Raw genomic sequence first — 16,351 nt, forward strand, 5'->3', positions numbered from 1 at the left:
GCTTTGTACCATTTAAACGTTAAGAGGGCTGTAATGTTTTTCTGCAAAAAGCCTATTTACCCTGCACGGAGTTCCCCAGCCCTCACAATTTCACAGGTTAGAAAGTTCCGTTTCATTAGAACATTCTTTAAAAAATGAAGGGGATGGATTTCATTTACATCAATTCCTTTCTGTGCTTTCTACCAAATTCCAAATTAATTCTGACCCAAGATTTAACAGATCAGAACCAGAATGTCACTGTGACTTTATATTTTATGTTAAGCTGGACTACTATTAACTGAGTACCAGCTTTGCAGTAGGCATGCTCTATTCATTGTCTCTAATCATCCCAAAACCCCCAAGGTAAGTGGCATTATTTCCAATGAAGAAACAGGCTCAGAAATAAGTGAAGTCTCTTAGGAGAGCTAGAATGAACCTAAGTCTTTACGGTCTCAAAGCCTGAACTCTTTCCCCTAGAGCATGCAACCTCCTACATATTACCCTCAAGTTATCTGAGGTTTCGATTTGGCAATGTCCACATTTTGAGTTGACATCATATTCCTGCCCCTAATTGCTCAGAGTTACAGTGACTATGTGCAAGCTTCCTTTCTCCCTCTCTGGGTCTGCAGAGAAAAATGCCATTGTTTTTTTAGCATGGGAACCTCAGGTATCATTTAGGGTGCTGAGAACAAAGTGGAGTGGGAGATGTCTTCATTGGAGATGATGCCAAGCACTTCTCCTCCGTCTGGGTACAACACATCTCCATGTCTTAGAGCTCATCTCTACTGCAAGGAAGGCTGTTCTTGGCAGAAATAAGCTAAGAGGTCAGGGAATTGACATTATTGCAGGCATGCCCACTCCAACACCAGCTCCTCTGGGGAACTCCTGTGAACACGAACTTCAGCAATTTAGGAAAATGAAGCATGTTGGCAAAAAGGGTCAAAGTAGAAAAGGCAAGAAAGGGTACTTCCATCTTTGTTTGGACATAATTCACATACCATAAAATTCACCCTTTTAAAGTGTGCAATTTAATAGATTTTAGAATATTCACCAAGTTGTGCAACCATTGGCACTAATTCCAGAACATTCTCATCATTCCAAAAAGAAGCCCCATGTTGGCAGTCCCTCCTTCCCCCAGCTCCTGGCAATCACTAATCTACTTTCTGTCTCCATAGAGCTGCTATTCTGGACACTTCATATAAATGGAATCATAGAATGTGTGGCCTTTCGTGTCTGGCTACTTTAATTTGCCATAATGCTTTCAAGATCCATCCATGTTGTAACATGTATCAATACTTTATTCCCTTTGTTTGGCTAACTAGGTGTATGGATACAGTACTTTTTTTATTCATTCATCAATTGATGAACATTTGGGTTGTTTCCATCTTTTACCATTATGAATAATGCTGTTAGGAACATTTCATATACAAGTTGTTGTGTGGACATATTTTTTGAGTTCTCTTGGGTACATATCTAGGTGTGGAATTGCTGGATCATATGATAACGCTATGTTTAACATTTTGAGGAAATAAACTGTTTTCCACAGTGACTGCACCATTTTACATTCCCACCAGCAATGCATGAGGATTCCAATTTCTTTACATCCTTGCCGATATTTGTTATTATTCATTTTTCTTATTGTAGCCATCCTAGTAGATGTGAAGTGACAACTATTGTGGTTTTGATTGGCATCCCTCTAAAGACCAATGATGTTAAACATCTTTTCATCTCTGTATTGGCTATTAGCATATCCTGTTTGGAGAACCATCTGTTCAAATCCTTTTTCATTTTTTTAAATTAGGTCACTTGTCTTTCTATTGTTAGTACTTTATACGACGTTATATATGAATTATATCTCAACTTAAAAAAGAATACTTTATATGTTCTGGATACAAGTCCTTTATTAGATATATGAATTCCAAATATTTTCTCCTATTTTGTGGTTGTCTTCTCACTTTCTTGATGGTGTCCTTTGAAGCATAGAGCTTTTTAATTTTGATAAAGTCAATTGAAGAATTGTGTAGAATATGCCTCAGAATTTTCCTCCTGAAGGAGAGCGAGCTGGGTTGCTCCTGGGAGCATTACATTCCCAACACCTCTCGGTCGGTCCGACTGGAGCCCCTCGTCTGGCTTTGGAGAAAGACCTGAAGCCGCAAAGCGGAGCCGCACAGGGCACGCCTACTTCTGCAGTGAACTGTCCACCACGGCGGTGCTGAATCAGCCGGGCCGACACGTGGTGCGGGGCGCAGCAGCCTCTGCCACAAAGGATGTCCAGAAGAAGACCTCCGACGAGCTTTGAAAATAAACAAAGAATTTACCTAGTGGACAAAAGAGGAAGAGCATTCCAGGCAGTGCAAACAGCATATGTAAAAATGTAGAAGCAAAACATAGAGTGGCACGTTTCATGAATTGCAATGGGCTGAATCCAGATGAAAGATGGTGACGGCTTCGACAAAAGTAGTAGCAGCACTGATGGAAAGAAGGAACCAGACTGAGGGTGTTTGGAGACAGAGCCAACAAGACTTGGAAATGGATTGGATGTTAGGGATGAGGACAAGGGAGGAGTCAAAAGAACGCCTAAGTCTTTGACTTGAGAAACCAGGTAGTTGAAGGCGGTATTTACAGAGATGCAGAATAGAAGAAAAATAGTTTAAAATTGGAATGTAAGTCAGCAGGTCTGTGCTAAAAACGTCAAGAGTGAGAGAGGAGGGGTAACAAAACATAGCAGTTAAATTTTATGTTTATTTGTTTTCTTATTTGCTGCCTAGTGTTGCTTTTGGCTGCCTTGAATCTCCTCCCCCTATGGTATATAAAAATGCCCTCACTTGTTATCAATAAATTAATTCTAATTATGGGGAGAAAAGTAGTGGTTAAGGTCATTGCCTCTGGGGCCAGATGACCTAGGTTCAAATGCAAATGCCACCTGCTATGACCCCATCCCAGTCCCTCCTCAGGAAAAGACGGATAATTATAGTCTCTACCCTAGAGAGTTGGAGCGGATATTAAGTGAGTAAATATTTTACCCCTGGGGAACGACTGTTAATGAATATGAGATTTCTTTTTAGAGTGACAAAAATGTTCTGAAATTAGATAGTGGTGATTGTTGTACAATTTTCTGAATAAGTAAAACCACTGAATTGCACACTTTAAAAGGGTGAATTTTATGGGCTATGAATTGTATCTCAAAAAAATATTTTGAACAGTACTTAGAACCATGCTTGGGTAAGTGCTAAGGAGGTGATCATTAAGTAAATTAAAATAAATTTCAAAAACAATAAATTATTATTTTAGATTTTTTTACATTTTTTTTCCTTTTTCTCCCCAAAGCCCCCCAGTACATAGTTGTATATTCTTCGTTGTGGGTCCTTCTAGTTGTGGCATGTGGGACGCTGCCTCAGCATGGTTTGATGAGCAGTGCCATGTCCGCGCCCAGGATTCAAACCAACGAAACACTGGGCCGCCTGCAGCAGAGCGCACAAACTTAACCACTCCGCCACGGGGCCAGCCCCTATTATTTTAGATTTTAAAATCTTTATTCTTCAAATCCTTCAGCCACCCTACCACAGGAGATTTTTCAGAATCTATTTCACTCCTAAAAAGGCTTCATCCTCTTCCTCCTTTTCCCGTATTTTCTCCTATCTCCTCCCTCCCAGTTGGGGCCCTTGCAACTCCAAACTTCCCTCATTCCATTACAAAGAAATACCATTCCCCTGAGGCCCTTTCAGTACCATGCTCATTTTTGTGTATCCAAACCAAGAATCAAAAAGCCTTCCATTTAACAAGATTCCATCCTAATTAAAAGGTAATTATGGTTTATGTTTTCCTTTTTCTTACACGAGTCATTGTGATAGAGACAACATACGCTTTTATTATTATTTTTATTCAAGGAATTCAGAGGATAGAGTGGAAAAGGAAAAACTGAGTCAGTAAGCCAGAGATTGAGGAAGCATAGATGGGTCTGAAAACTACTAACATTTTCTCATCCACCATTTTTTCCCCCTTCAATGACAGATTTTAGGCACATTTTGGCCTCAGGCTTTTGAACTTACTGTTCCCTCTACCTAGAATGCTTTTCCCACAGGTAGCCAAATGGCCCACTCTCATATTCCACTCAAGTCTTTGATCAAATGTCACCACATTGTGACATTCCCAATGTCCCCTGACTTTCCAATGTTAGATTGCACTCCCCTCTGTGACATTTATTGTCTTTCTTGCCCCCTTTCTTTCCTCTCTACACGCTGTATTACTATCTGCCATCCCATATATTGCAGTATTTACGTGTTTAGAGTCTCTCTCCCTGCTGAAATGTCAGCTCCCTCAGGGCAGTATTTCATCTTTCTTTTTACTGTGGCATCCCCAGCACTCAGTGTCTGGCACATAGAATATGCCCAGTAAATACCTGTTGGGTGAATGAATGAATGAATGAACAAATAAAGGAATGACACAAGAAGCTAATTTTCAACAGGAGTTCTAGACAAGGGGTAATATTTTGCAGAGATGGTAGGTATTATTACACATTTGGTGGTATTCAGGTTCATCCATATTATTTCCTTGGGTACCATGGAGACCTCTAAGAAGTCATTGTTCTGAAATAAAAATTACAGAGGAAAATTAGTCACTTAATTCAAAAGTATTCATGCTTCTGTATAATAATTCAATGTGAAAAGAAAAGGCACAGAAAGATACTCGTCCTATTGGTAGCACCTTTTTTTCTTAAGTTTTTAAAAATCAAGTCTCCTCTGTGCTTATCTTGTCATTTCCTCCATCAGGTTGAGAGCTCCCCAGGGGAAGAGGCTAGGGGGCAGGGGGCTTCAGGACAGGGCTGAGTGTCTGGGGAGGGGGTGGATGTAAGTGTTGCCCTGAGTTTGTGAACTGTTCTAGCAAATCATCAAACCCGGCAGAGGGCCAGGGGGGAAGTCATTGGAACCCCATTTACAGCCAGTTGGTCAGAAGTACAGGTGACAACCTGGGACTTGTAACTGGAATCTAAATGGGGTGAGTCTTGTGGGACTGAGCCCTTACCTTGTGGGATCTGATGCTAACTCCAGGTAGATAGTGTCAGAAGGTAATTGAATTGCAGGACACCCAGCTGGTGTCAGAAAATTGGTTGATGTGGGGAAAAAAATCGCATACATCTGGTCAAGAAGCACTCTGTGCAAATAGTAGAAGAGAAACACGAGAGTTTTTTCTCTTACACCACCCCTGGACTCTGAAGCAGAAACCCTGGCATGGGCCCAGCAGTCTGTGTTATAATAAGTCCAAAGTGATTCTGGAGCATGCTCAAGTTTGAGACCATTGCTTGCTTCCCTTGGGAAGTCCCTGTAATGTCTAACCCTCTTCCAGCTAGTCTAGTCTCCACATCTTCTCCCTCAGCAGAATCATTCCATCTGAGCCCATAGCACTAATTTCCAACTAACAAACCCTAAAGTTCACCTCCATAGTTCTAAATAATATGTTTATACCATTATTGTGGATGTAGACAACATATATTGCCTTCCCACCAAGAAAAGTTGGCTCATACCTTCCCCTCTCCATCTTAATTTTTGATATTTATAGCTCTATTTTTAGTCTCTCTGCAACTCTTTAGAACCCTCTACTTCTTGTGCCATCAACTTTCTGCAGGATCTCTTGACCCCCCTGCCTTTTTAAGATGCTCTTTAGCTCCCATTCCCTTCTTTCCACTTCTCTTCCCTCCTATCCACTTTCTAACAACTGTTAAAAACCCCTTTGTTTTTATGTTTCTAAACAGTTCTTATTTACAATTCCTTCTAAATTTTGAATGCATAAGCTAATATTTCATGCTTGACTTGTGAACCAATTCTAAATATTAAAAATCAATAAATGGCCTTTATATTATGATGAGAGTATGTGTATACAGAGCATGGTGCACTGTTTAGCACACAGTAAGCACCCCATCAATAGTAGTTATGATTTTTATGACAAGTGAATATTATTCATGTAGTAGCCAGCCTCCAAAGTGGTCCCCAATAATCTCAACTGCTGGTATTCACATTTTTGTGTAATCTGTTCCCACGTTGAACAGGGCTCACCTGTTTGACAAACAGGATATTGCAGAAGTAACAATTTGTGGTTTCCAAAGCAAAGTTATAAAGAGCATCACAACTTCTGCCTTGTTCTCTTTGGATTACTTGGTCTGGGGAAAGCCAGCTGCCATGCTGTGAGGACACTCAAGCTGCTCTGTGGAGAGGCCCATGTGGAGAGGAACTGCCAGCAGACGACACTAACTGGCCTGCCATGTGTGAGCCATATTGGAGGGGATCATCCAGCCCCAGTCAAACCTTCAGATGACAGTAGCCCTGGGCCACATGTTGACTGCAAACTCATGAAAAATCTTGAGCTAGAAGCACCCAGTTAAGCTGGTTCTGAATTTCTGAGCCACACCAACTGAAAATGATAATAATAAATGTTTATTGTTGTTTTAAGCCACTAAGTGTTGGGGTGATGTGTTATGCAGCAATAGATAACTATTACTGTAGTCAGTCACCCTGTTGAAGGACCATATTTCATAGTATGTGGCTAGTTCCAAATGGCAGTATTCTAAGTCAGATAAGGAGATGGGTCTCTCTCGACCAGAGGTGGTCCTTTTAGCCTATGCTAAGGCATGGTTTTAATTATCTGCAAAATTCTCTCCTGATTCTGGTGGCAAAAATCAAAGCCAACTCTCTGGACATTCTAGGCTACAGGTCAGCATCTCACTGAGACCTTTAAGCTTAGACATTTTAACAAAGGTGAGGGCTTTCCAGAGCCCATCCTTGCACCACACTGCCTGCTTCCTCCCCACCTCTAATGCACTGCAGAAAATCACCTAAATAGCTTGTTAAAACCATAGGTGCCAGGGCCCCATCCCTGAGGATTCTGAATTGCTGTCTTTAGTCCAGACCCAAGAATCTGCTTCTCAAAGAAGCCATCCTCCAAGAGGTAGCACATGTTGGTGAGGATGTGGAGAAGAGGGAACCCTTAGACGTGCTCAAGGGAACAGAAATTGGTACAGCCACCACAGAAAACACTGTGGTGGTTCCTCAAAGACTAAAAATTGAACTACCATATGATCCAGCAAACACACTCCTGGGTATATATCTGAAGGAATTGAAATCAGTATCTCAAAGGGATATCTGCACTTTGATGTTCATCGCAGCATTATCCACAATAGCCAAAACATGGAAAAACTAAGTGTCCATCAATGGATGAATGGATAAAGAAGATGTGGTATTTATATATATATATACAATGGAATATTATTCAGCCATGAGAAAGAAGGAAATCCCGCCATTTGCAATAACATGGATAGGCCTTGAAGGCACTCTGCTAAGTGAGATAAGTCAGAGAAAGACAAAGACTCTACGACATCAATTATATGTGGAATCTCAAAAAACTGAACCTGTAAAAACAGAGAGTAGAATGGTGGGTACCAGGAGCTGGGGCATGGGGGAGTTGGGGAGATGCTACTTACGGGTACAAACTTACAAGTAGCACCTACACCAGTTCTGGAGCTTAATGCGCAACATAGTGACTGCAGTCAACAACACTGTACTATAAACTTCAAAGTTGCTAAGAGACTAAATCTTAACTGTTCCCAACACAAAACAGAAATGATAAATACGTGACATGATAAAGGTGTTAGCTAATGCTACTGTAGTGATCATATCGCAATATAGAAATGTATCAAACCAACACGTCTACACTTCAAACTTACACAATGTTATATGTCAATTTTATCCTAACACAAAAAAACAAGCTGGCCCCCTACCCACACCCCGGGGATCCTGATGTAGGTAGCCCCATCCACACTCGGAGAAAAGATGCTCTAAAAACTGGTGTCTCCTCCCTGCATCCATTAGCTAAAGTGATCACAGCTTGTGAAATGGAATAACACTGAAAGCATTTGCGGGCACAAATGAACCAGGCCTTCTCCAAGCCTGAATTCAGAGGACAGCAAGCTGGGCTCCATTGTGTGAAATACGTACAGTCACAATCCTTTCTCTGTCTAATAAAAGATCCACCAGTGAATATCTCGGAGAAAAATTCCCCTGAAAGAACTAGTGGTCACTCCTACCTCCCTCAGGCTTTTTATTTTCCTTCCCAGTTTTGCAAATCTGAGGGAATTACATCCTTTTCATTATGGCAGGTGTTTAGGACCAAGATTGTTTTTAATGGCTCTTTAAAGTCTCATAGACGATGCGGGAAAACAACTTGGAAACCTTGAAAATCTGAAGTGTGAAAGAAGAATTCGATTCCTTCCTGCTACCCTGCTTAGCTCTTCTCAGAGACGGCGATTCAAAATACTCATTTCCTTGCCCTGGTCAATGCGCATTGATTATTCTCACTGAAGTTATTAAAGCAGGTGGATGTGCAGAAGACACGGCTCTGCTGGTGCCAGGCTCACTGAGGCCAGTGACGAGATTAGGACTTTGTACGTTACTGAAGCATGAAGAGTCTATTTTTAAACAGAACCAGGGATGATGTTGAACAAAGAAACCCACAGATACAAAAGTTGAAATTCCATATCCCAAGAGGAAAGCCCACACAGATGAGTGCCCTCTGAGAGTCCTCACAGTAAATCATTCTCTCCAACAACATTCAAGTAGTATTTGTAAATTCACTAAGATTTACATGTGCCAAGATTGCTGTAAGCAGCAAACCAAGATTTGTTTCTATTCTGTAGGCTTTACGGCATCGTTTGCAAACTGGTGATTCTTGGGGCCTCATCTGGAACTCAGAAATTTTTTATTTGACCTATACAGATTTTCTGGGTTTTTTAAAATACATTGCCAACATTTAAATATCAGGAGATTTGACATTCTTTCAACCCAGATGATCAGCTTGGATCAGTTGGCATGTTCTGTGTAACCATTTATTGCCTCACGGTGCTGGGGTTCAGCAGTTTGGGCTGGGCTCAGCCAGGCTGCTCTGCTGCTCTGGGCTGGCCTGGCCGATCTCAGCTGGGCTGGTGTGTGGTGAGCGGCCGCATCAGGTGGGGGCTGGCTGGGCTGGGATGTTCTCAGCTGGGATGACTTGCTCTCAGCCACTTGGTCTTCTCCTCCAGCAGGCCAGCCCAGCCTTGTTCACAAGGTGATCACAGGTTCTAAGAGCAAGAGCAGAGTGTGCAAGGCCCCTTGAGGCCGGGGCTCAAAACTCACGCGCCATCACTTCCACTGCATTCTGTTGGCCAAAGCATTACAGGCCAGCCTGATTCAAGGGAGGAAAAACAGACTCCACCTCTGGATGGCAGGGGAAGAATTTATGCCCATTTTTGCAATTCACCACATAGCTTATCTTAAGAATTCAGTAGGTATGACCACCTTGGTCACACGATGTGCTAGATCCTAGAGGCAGCTTCAGATGGGTATGGCACTGCCCATCCTCCCAAGCCTTGTCCCTGCTGTCTGACCCTGCAGGCATGGTAGGGTTTGCCATTCCTGATCCCAAAATGGCTCCCAACTGCTTATATCCCAAAGACCCATCCCCAGCGATGAACGCAACAGCTGTGCGATACCCTGAAATCACTTTCCACTTCTCAGGAAACATCTCCTTTCTATATACCCTGTTTCCTTCCCTCCAGCAAATATCCCATTTTCTGCTGGGAGAATCAATGGGGGGCGAGGGTGTGAAAAGGGGAAAGAACAGCTGGAAAACTTAGAAAAAGAGCAGCCTTGGAGCCAGACATGAGTTCTCCCGGCTCCACCGATCCATTCACTTGGTCTCTCCAAGCCTCAGTTGCTCATCTGTAAGACTGTACCTGCCAGGTTTGCATGCTTCTCCTTGAAGATATTGTGTTAGTTGATCCATACATTTCGCATAAATGTGAACCCATTTTTATATAGCAAAAAAAATAGGCAAAGAACCAAAAGCAACAATCGCCCAAAAAAAAGCACTCAGAGGAGCGCCTGGTTAAGGTTATTTCCCTGCTCAGCTCTGAATCTAAGCCAGGCTTCCAACAAAAGGCACTTCGTGACTCAGGTGCAGACGTGATTTGCTGAGCGGTCGGTCCTGTGGCCTAGTGGTGAAGTTCGCGTGCTCCGCTTCTGTGGCCCAGGGTTTCACGGGTTCGGATCCTGGGCGCAGACATGGCACTGCTCATCAGGCCATGCTGAGGCCGCGTCCCACGTAGCACAACTAGAAGAACCCACAACTAAAAGTACACAACTATGTACCGCGGGGGCTTTGGGGACAAAAAAGAAAAAGAAAATCTTTAAAAAAAAAAGAGAGAGAAGTGATTCGCTGAAAGGTGCAGAGGCTCAACAGCCCAGGGGGCTGTCTTAGGTGGATGCATTTGCAGGCTGTAACTCGCCCAAACCTCGGAGTCGCGGGCTGCGCCTCGCCGCTCAGCGGTCGGAGCCTTGGGAGGGCCTGCAGCGCCACCTGCTGGGCGAGGGTGCCCAGGACAAAGTTCGCGGGACGCAGGGCAGGGCTGGCGAGGTAAATCCTGGACGGTTCCTGGCCCCGGACCACCTGCACGCACCACCCGGCTGCAAGCCAGCGGAGCCCGAGCCCCCTCAAGCCCGCCGCCGAGGCCGAACTCTGCAGTCCCCGCCACCTGCGGGACCCGAATCGCCTTCATGCACGAGCGCGCAGTCCCCAGCCGCCGAAAGCGCCCTAGAGGCTGACCGGACGGCTTCAATGAGCTGGCATCGGAGGGGAAAAAACTCGGCTCGTGCCAGCCACGGCTCAGGAAGCCTCCCACGTCGGGGCGGGCCCTGGAGCCCGGGACAGCCCTCCCTTAACCTCCCTAAGCTTCAATTCCCTCATCTGCAAAACGGAAATGATGATAACGCAAACCCCATGGGGCTGTTGTCAGGGACAAATGTGAAAATCCATATGAGGGCTCAGAGCCTGGCAGCAGAGTGTGCAATAAGTAGCAGCTATTAATGTTAGGCCTGAATCTCCTCTGAATAATAGTAATATATCAGCAAGAATAATAGACAGTGGTCCTCTGGTCTAGCAGGAGCATGATGGCAGGTATGGTGGATTTATAGCTGCCGGCTCTATTGTAAGAGCCTTCAGCATTCCCATACGTCAGTAGCATTCTTATCCTCATTTCACAGACAAGGAAATAAACTCAGAGAGATTAAGGAACTCGGCCAAGGTCAGTTAGCAAGCACAGGACTGAAACTCAAACGCCCACAGCCCACATCTAGAAGGAATAAAAAATTTTCTTCTTGCAGAGATTTTGGCAGGTCCAATATCTCCCCACCTCTCACCTTTTTTCTTGGTAATCTATTAAAAGGGGGAAACCAAGTAAACCAAATGGCTTTGTTTTCCCCAAAGACCCCTCCACGCATTTTTACGGCCTGCCGAGTTCCTCATTGGCACGATGGCCCTGGGTATGTGTCCCTATCTTACAGAAAGAAGACGGAGAACCGTATTAGGCTAATGAGGTCAAATCACTTGCTTGTCACTCCTAGGAGCCAGTCAGTGGAGGGGCCAGGCTGGAACTCAGTGTTCTAGGCCACACTGAGCTGGCTCAAGACCCGTAACAGTGCGTGAAGCTCAAGGCCAACTGGGGAAGACAGATGAGCAACACTTTCTAATTGCTGAGAGACGAACGAGAGATTGGTGCATGCACGCACACACTCCCAGTCATCCAAGAATCAACGTCACTTTAAAATGTCCCTGTGTGTTGAAGTCTGAGAACTGTCCCAACGTGCTGAGACCCCGTAGGGATGAGGTTTCAGAGACAAATGCAGCTCTGAGTTCCCACTAACGTCTCACGCAGACCCTGGAACATAACTTTCCCAAAGGCAAATCTTGACTTACCCCACACGTTGGCTCTTCGTGCCTCTTCCCCACTCAGTAGATGCCCAACATACCTCTGGCGCGCATGGTGAAGTCCTGCTTTCATCCCTTTGGTTCCCAATGGTGGGGGCTCCCTGGGTGAAATCAGACACTGGCCCCCCTCCCTGGAGGGCAGGAGAGAGCAAGACAGAGGCAGGCCGCTCCAGGCTGGGAGGGGGCAGTTTAACCAGCAAAGAGCTCAGGCACCAGGCTTGTCTCGGGTGCCACGCAAGATGAGTGGATCTCGGCCCCTGCCCACCAGAATCTTAAAAGTTTATGGAGAGGCCTTAGTGGGGTTCAGTCACATGTACCATCCCGATGGTCTCAGGGACACCTTGTTCTCTCAAGGCTGCATCCTTGAAAACGGTTCCAGCTGTGGGAACAGTGGGCGGAACGTACATGCCAAGGACAAGGGAGGGAGGAGGGGCCTCTGATTGCTGGGGTCCAGGTCGCAGGTCAACCAGGGGTCACGTCTTCTGGATGACCTCCTCCAACAATCCAGAGTCCTCAGTCTCTTCGCCCTACCTCCAGGTTTCCCATGTGTCTCTCACGTCCTCCCACGTGGCCCCAAGGTCACCACCAGAGCCCAAGGTACGTCCTCTCTCGCCCAGAGTTCTGCAAAGTCCTCCCAACGGGGCTCCCTGCTTCTCATCTTGCCTCCTCCAACTTGTCCTCCACACAGCAGGCAGAGGAACCTGTTCGACACGGTCATCAGATTGTGTCAGTCTCCTGATTAAATCCCTTCACCGCTCACCCCCCACAGCTAGAATAAAATGCATTGATCTGGCCCTTGGCAACTTATTCCAAGCCCAGCTCTGGCCCCTCACTCCTTGTGCCCTGGCCCCTCAGGCCTCCTCTGACTCCTCCGCCCCTAGACACGCCAGGCTCTCTTCTTCCTTTGGAAATGCACCCAGGCCGTCCTTCTGTTTGGCAGCCTCTTCCCACTGAAGGCTCCATGTCTGCTCCTCTGCACCATTCAGAGGTCCCAGGCCTCCTTCTCAAGGAAACCTTTCTGATCACCCACCACCCGCCACCTTCGTGATGCCATCGTCATTCTGCTAGCTGTTCACTGTCCATCAGGCCACCCAACTCTAAGCTCTGTAAGAGCAGAGACCATGCCCGGAACATCCACTCCTGCTTCACAGCGCATGGCACAGAACTGGGCAGATCTTGGACACTCAATAAATATTTGAGGGGGGAAGGAAGGGAGGGAGGGAAGGAAGGAAGGAAGGACAAGACACATACAACCATTATGGGAGAACAATCAGTAATAATTAATACAATTTACAGTAATAATGTAAGTGAGCATAAGTGAGGCCATCTTGTTACACTAAATGGCCCCAGCCCCTCCTCTGTGTGACTACTCGCTGCTCTGCGTGTACTCTAAAAAATTCACATACTCTCTCTTTTCTTTTTTAAAGATTGGCACCTGCATTAACAACTGTTGCCAATCTTCTTTTTTTTCTTTCTTCTTCTTCCCAAAACCCCCCAGTACGCAGTTGTATACTCTAGTTGTAGTTCTGGTTGTGCTGTGTGGGACGTCGCCTCAGCATGGCTTGATGAGCGGTGCCATGTCCGCGACCAGGATCCGAACCAGCGAAACCCTGGGCCGCCGGAGCAGAGGGCACGGAATTAACCACTCGGCCACGGGGCCGGCCCCCATGCTCCCTCAGCTTACATATGTACTCCCCAATAGTTGATAAATTAAGACTTTGTTCTACGAGTTTCTCTCTAGGAACAGGGTGATGACAGGTGGGAAACACACCTACAAGGTCTCTATCATAGCTGACAGAAGAATGGAACAATGTGATGCTTGGAGCCTGTGACACCTGGAGATCAACATCCCTGGACCCCTTCCTCACTGCCCATTTTCCCTATATAACTCCCTCAAGATTCTGAAATCCTGGGGCTGGCCCGGTGGCACAGCGGTTAAGTACGCATGTTTTGCTTTGGCGGCCCGGGGTTCACTGGTTCGGATCCCAGGTGCGGACATGGCATCGCTTGGCAAGCCATGCTGTGGTAGGCGTCCCACATATAAAGTAGAGGAAGATGGGCACAGATGTTAGCTCAGGGCCAGTCTTACACAGCAAAAAGAAGAGGATTGGCGGCAGATGTTAGCTCAGGGCTAATCTTCCCCCCTACAAAAAAAAAGATTCCGAAATCCTTAAAGATGGGTTTTTGAGACATTAGTCACCCATCTTCCAATTAGCCAGCTAATCTAATTAAACTTTCCTTTCTCGATCTCTAACTCATTGTGGTTAATTGGCTCAGATTGCAGCGAGTAGAGCAAGCCCATTGCTTGGTATCAGTAATAGCTGGCACCAATACAGGCCTGCTCTGAGCCAGGTGCTATTCTAAGCACTTTACATGCATTAATACACTTAATCTTGGAAATGACTCCATCACAGACCTGGTATTACCATCCCCGGCTTGTGTGTGCGGAAACAGAAGCACAGGTTCCGTAACTTGCCCAGTGTCACACAGGATGCAAGTGGTACGGCCGAGCTTGAAGCCGGCCTTCACTGAAGAGTTCATGCTCTCAATTTCCACCAGGAAGATCCTAACCATCCACCAACAGGGAAGAGGTAAGCCACCGCTGGCACGACCACCGAGGGAACACAGTGTAGCCCTTTAAAGGAAGATTAATCCGCTCACACTTACCAATGTGGACATTTACCAACTCGTCCTTGACGGGACAGTGGGTGGAAAAAGCAAATGAGAACATTTGCCATTTTTGGAAAAAACGAACAAACAAAACAGCAAGCAGATGTGACTGTTGTTACATAGAAAGCTGCCCAGAATGGCACAAAAAGCAGCTGATGCTGGCTCCTGCTGGAAGGGTGTTCCCTGCTTCTTGCTCTGGGCTCTGGGCCCCCAGAATTCTTCAGGGAGACCTCGAGACGGCCCCATCTAAAACCACACTTCCATTACTCTCCAGTCCTGTACTTCGCTTCGGCGTGGTGTTTACTCCTGCCTGATAGCAAAGGGTGTACTTATTTGTCTAACGGCTGTCGCTGTGAGGGTAAAAGCAAACTGAAAAAGAAGAATAATTAATTTTCCCTGGTGCAAAAAAAGAAGAGATGACTTCCTCCTTTTCTTAGAACATTTCCTTTAGAAAACTTGTAAATTCTTTCTCCACCCCTTTGAAATGTATGTAAACCATTTTAAAGGTGAAATAAGCCTCTTGCCAGTTTTTACAATCCAGGAAAGTGTTTGTTGGGACGGCCCAGTGGCATAGTGGTTAAGTTCGTGCACTCTGCTTCAGTGGCCCAGGGTTCACAGGTTCAGATCCCAGGCACAGACCTAGCACTGCTCGTCAAGCCACGCTGAGGCAGTATCCCACAGAAAAAATAGAGGAAGATTGGTACAGATGTTAGCTCAGCAACAATCTTCCTCAAGCAAAAAAAGAGGAAGATTGGCAACAGATGTTAGTTCAGGGCCAATCTTCCCCACCAAAAAAAAAAAGTTTGAGAGTCATCTCTTTGAAATGTAAACATCAAGGAAGACAGTACCCCATCTCCTATTCTACATGAGGGTTTCACTTGATGAACTCCGTGTTGTAATCACATGCTCCTTGTAGAGATATGAGAAGTTTATTATCGCTTTGGATAAAGGCAACTAGCAAACACAAGTGGCCGCCCCAATTACCAGTGGATTGAGGATGAACCGTGTGTGACCCTTGGCAGCGTCAAGTCCTCTTGCTCGAGAACTAGTTACTATGTATCTTGAGAACATGGCTGTAAGAGGCTGCGTCTGCCCAGCTGTGTGCAAGGGTGAGATTTCCTTCTGGCTTTGCAGTTTCTTCAGCGGGTCCCTGTGATATGCATCACATTCCACTTCAATGTTTCTTTAATAATAAAGCTGTTTTCTTTCTCCTATTTTGTGGAAAGGTTTTCTGGGTTGGCAGGAGATTTTATCACAAATTCTACTTCCCCAGCAGAGCATAAGCCCCGTGGGACTTTTTGCCTCCTAGTTCACGGCTGGGTGCCCGGCACTGCGTAGGTGCTCAGAACATGCTTATTGAATGAATAAATGAAACTTCTGGCTATGTCGTTTGAATTTTACTTTTTACAATGAGCAAGCATGATTTATTATTTAAAAAAAAATCAATTGAGCTTTTAAAAACGCCACAAAGGCCAATAGAACAGGCAGGCGCTGGTTTGCTTGATGGATATTGATTTTATTTCCTGTTAATCCCCATGCTTCTCAGACATGAGTCAGGAGTCTTTAAACGGTTATTAGTAACTACTTCAGACATTCTCATTAGCAACCATTTCAGACATTGTACAGAAAAAGAATCTTCAGACATCATAGTCCCAGCTAATCGAGATCCTTTCTGCACACTGGGAAGCGATCCGTTTCCATCTCAAAGGCAGCTGGGGGTGGGGGTAGATTCCCAGAATGCATATCAGCACCCCCGCCCCCAGTAAGCTACCATTTTTCTCAGCGGACATAATCAAAGCCCATACCATTCACCCTCTTCTCAGAATGAATGAATGAAGGGAAACAATGATGGGCACTGTGCTCACTACAATGAGCTCTCGGGGGCACTATGTGTGCCCCATGCCCAGCACCCTAA

Source organism: Equus quagga, chromosome 12, assembly GCF_021613505.1.
Source record: "Equus quagga isolate Etosha38 chromosome 12, UCLA_HA_Equagga_1.0, whole genome shotgun sequence".
NCBI classification, from domain to species: domain Eukaryota; kingdom Metazoa; phylum Chordata; class Mammalia; order Perissodactyla; family Equidae; genus Equus; species Equus quagga.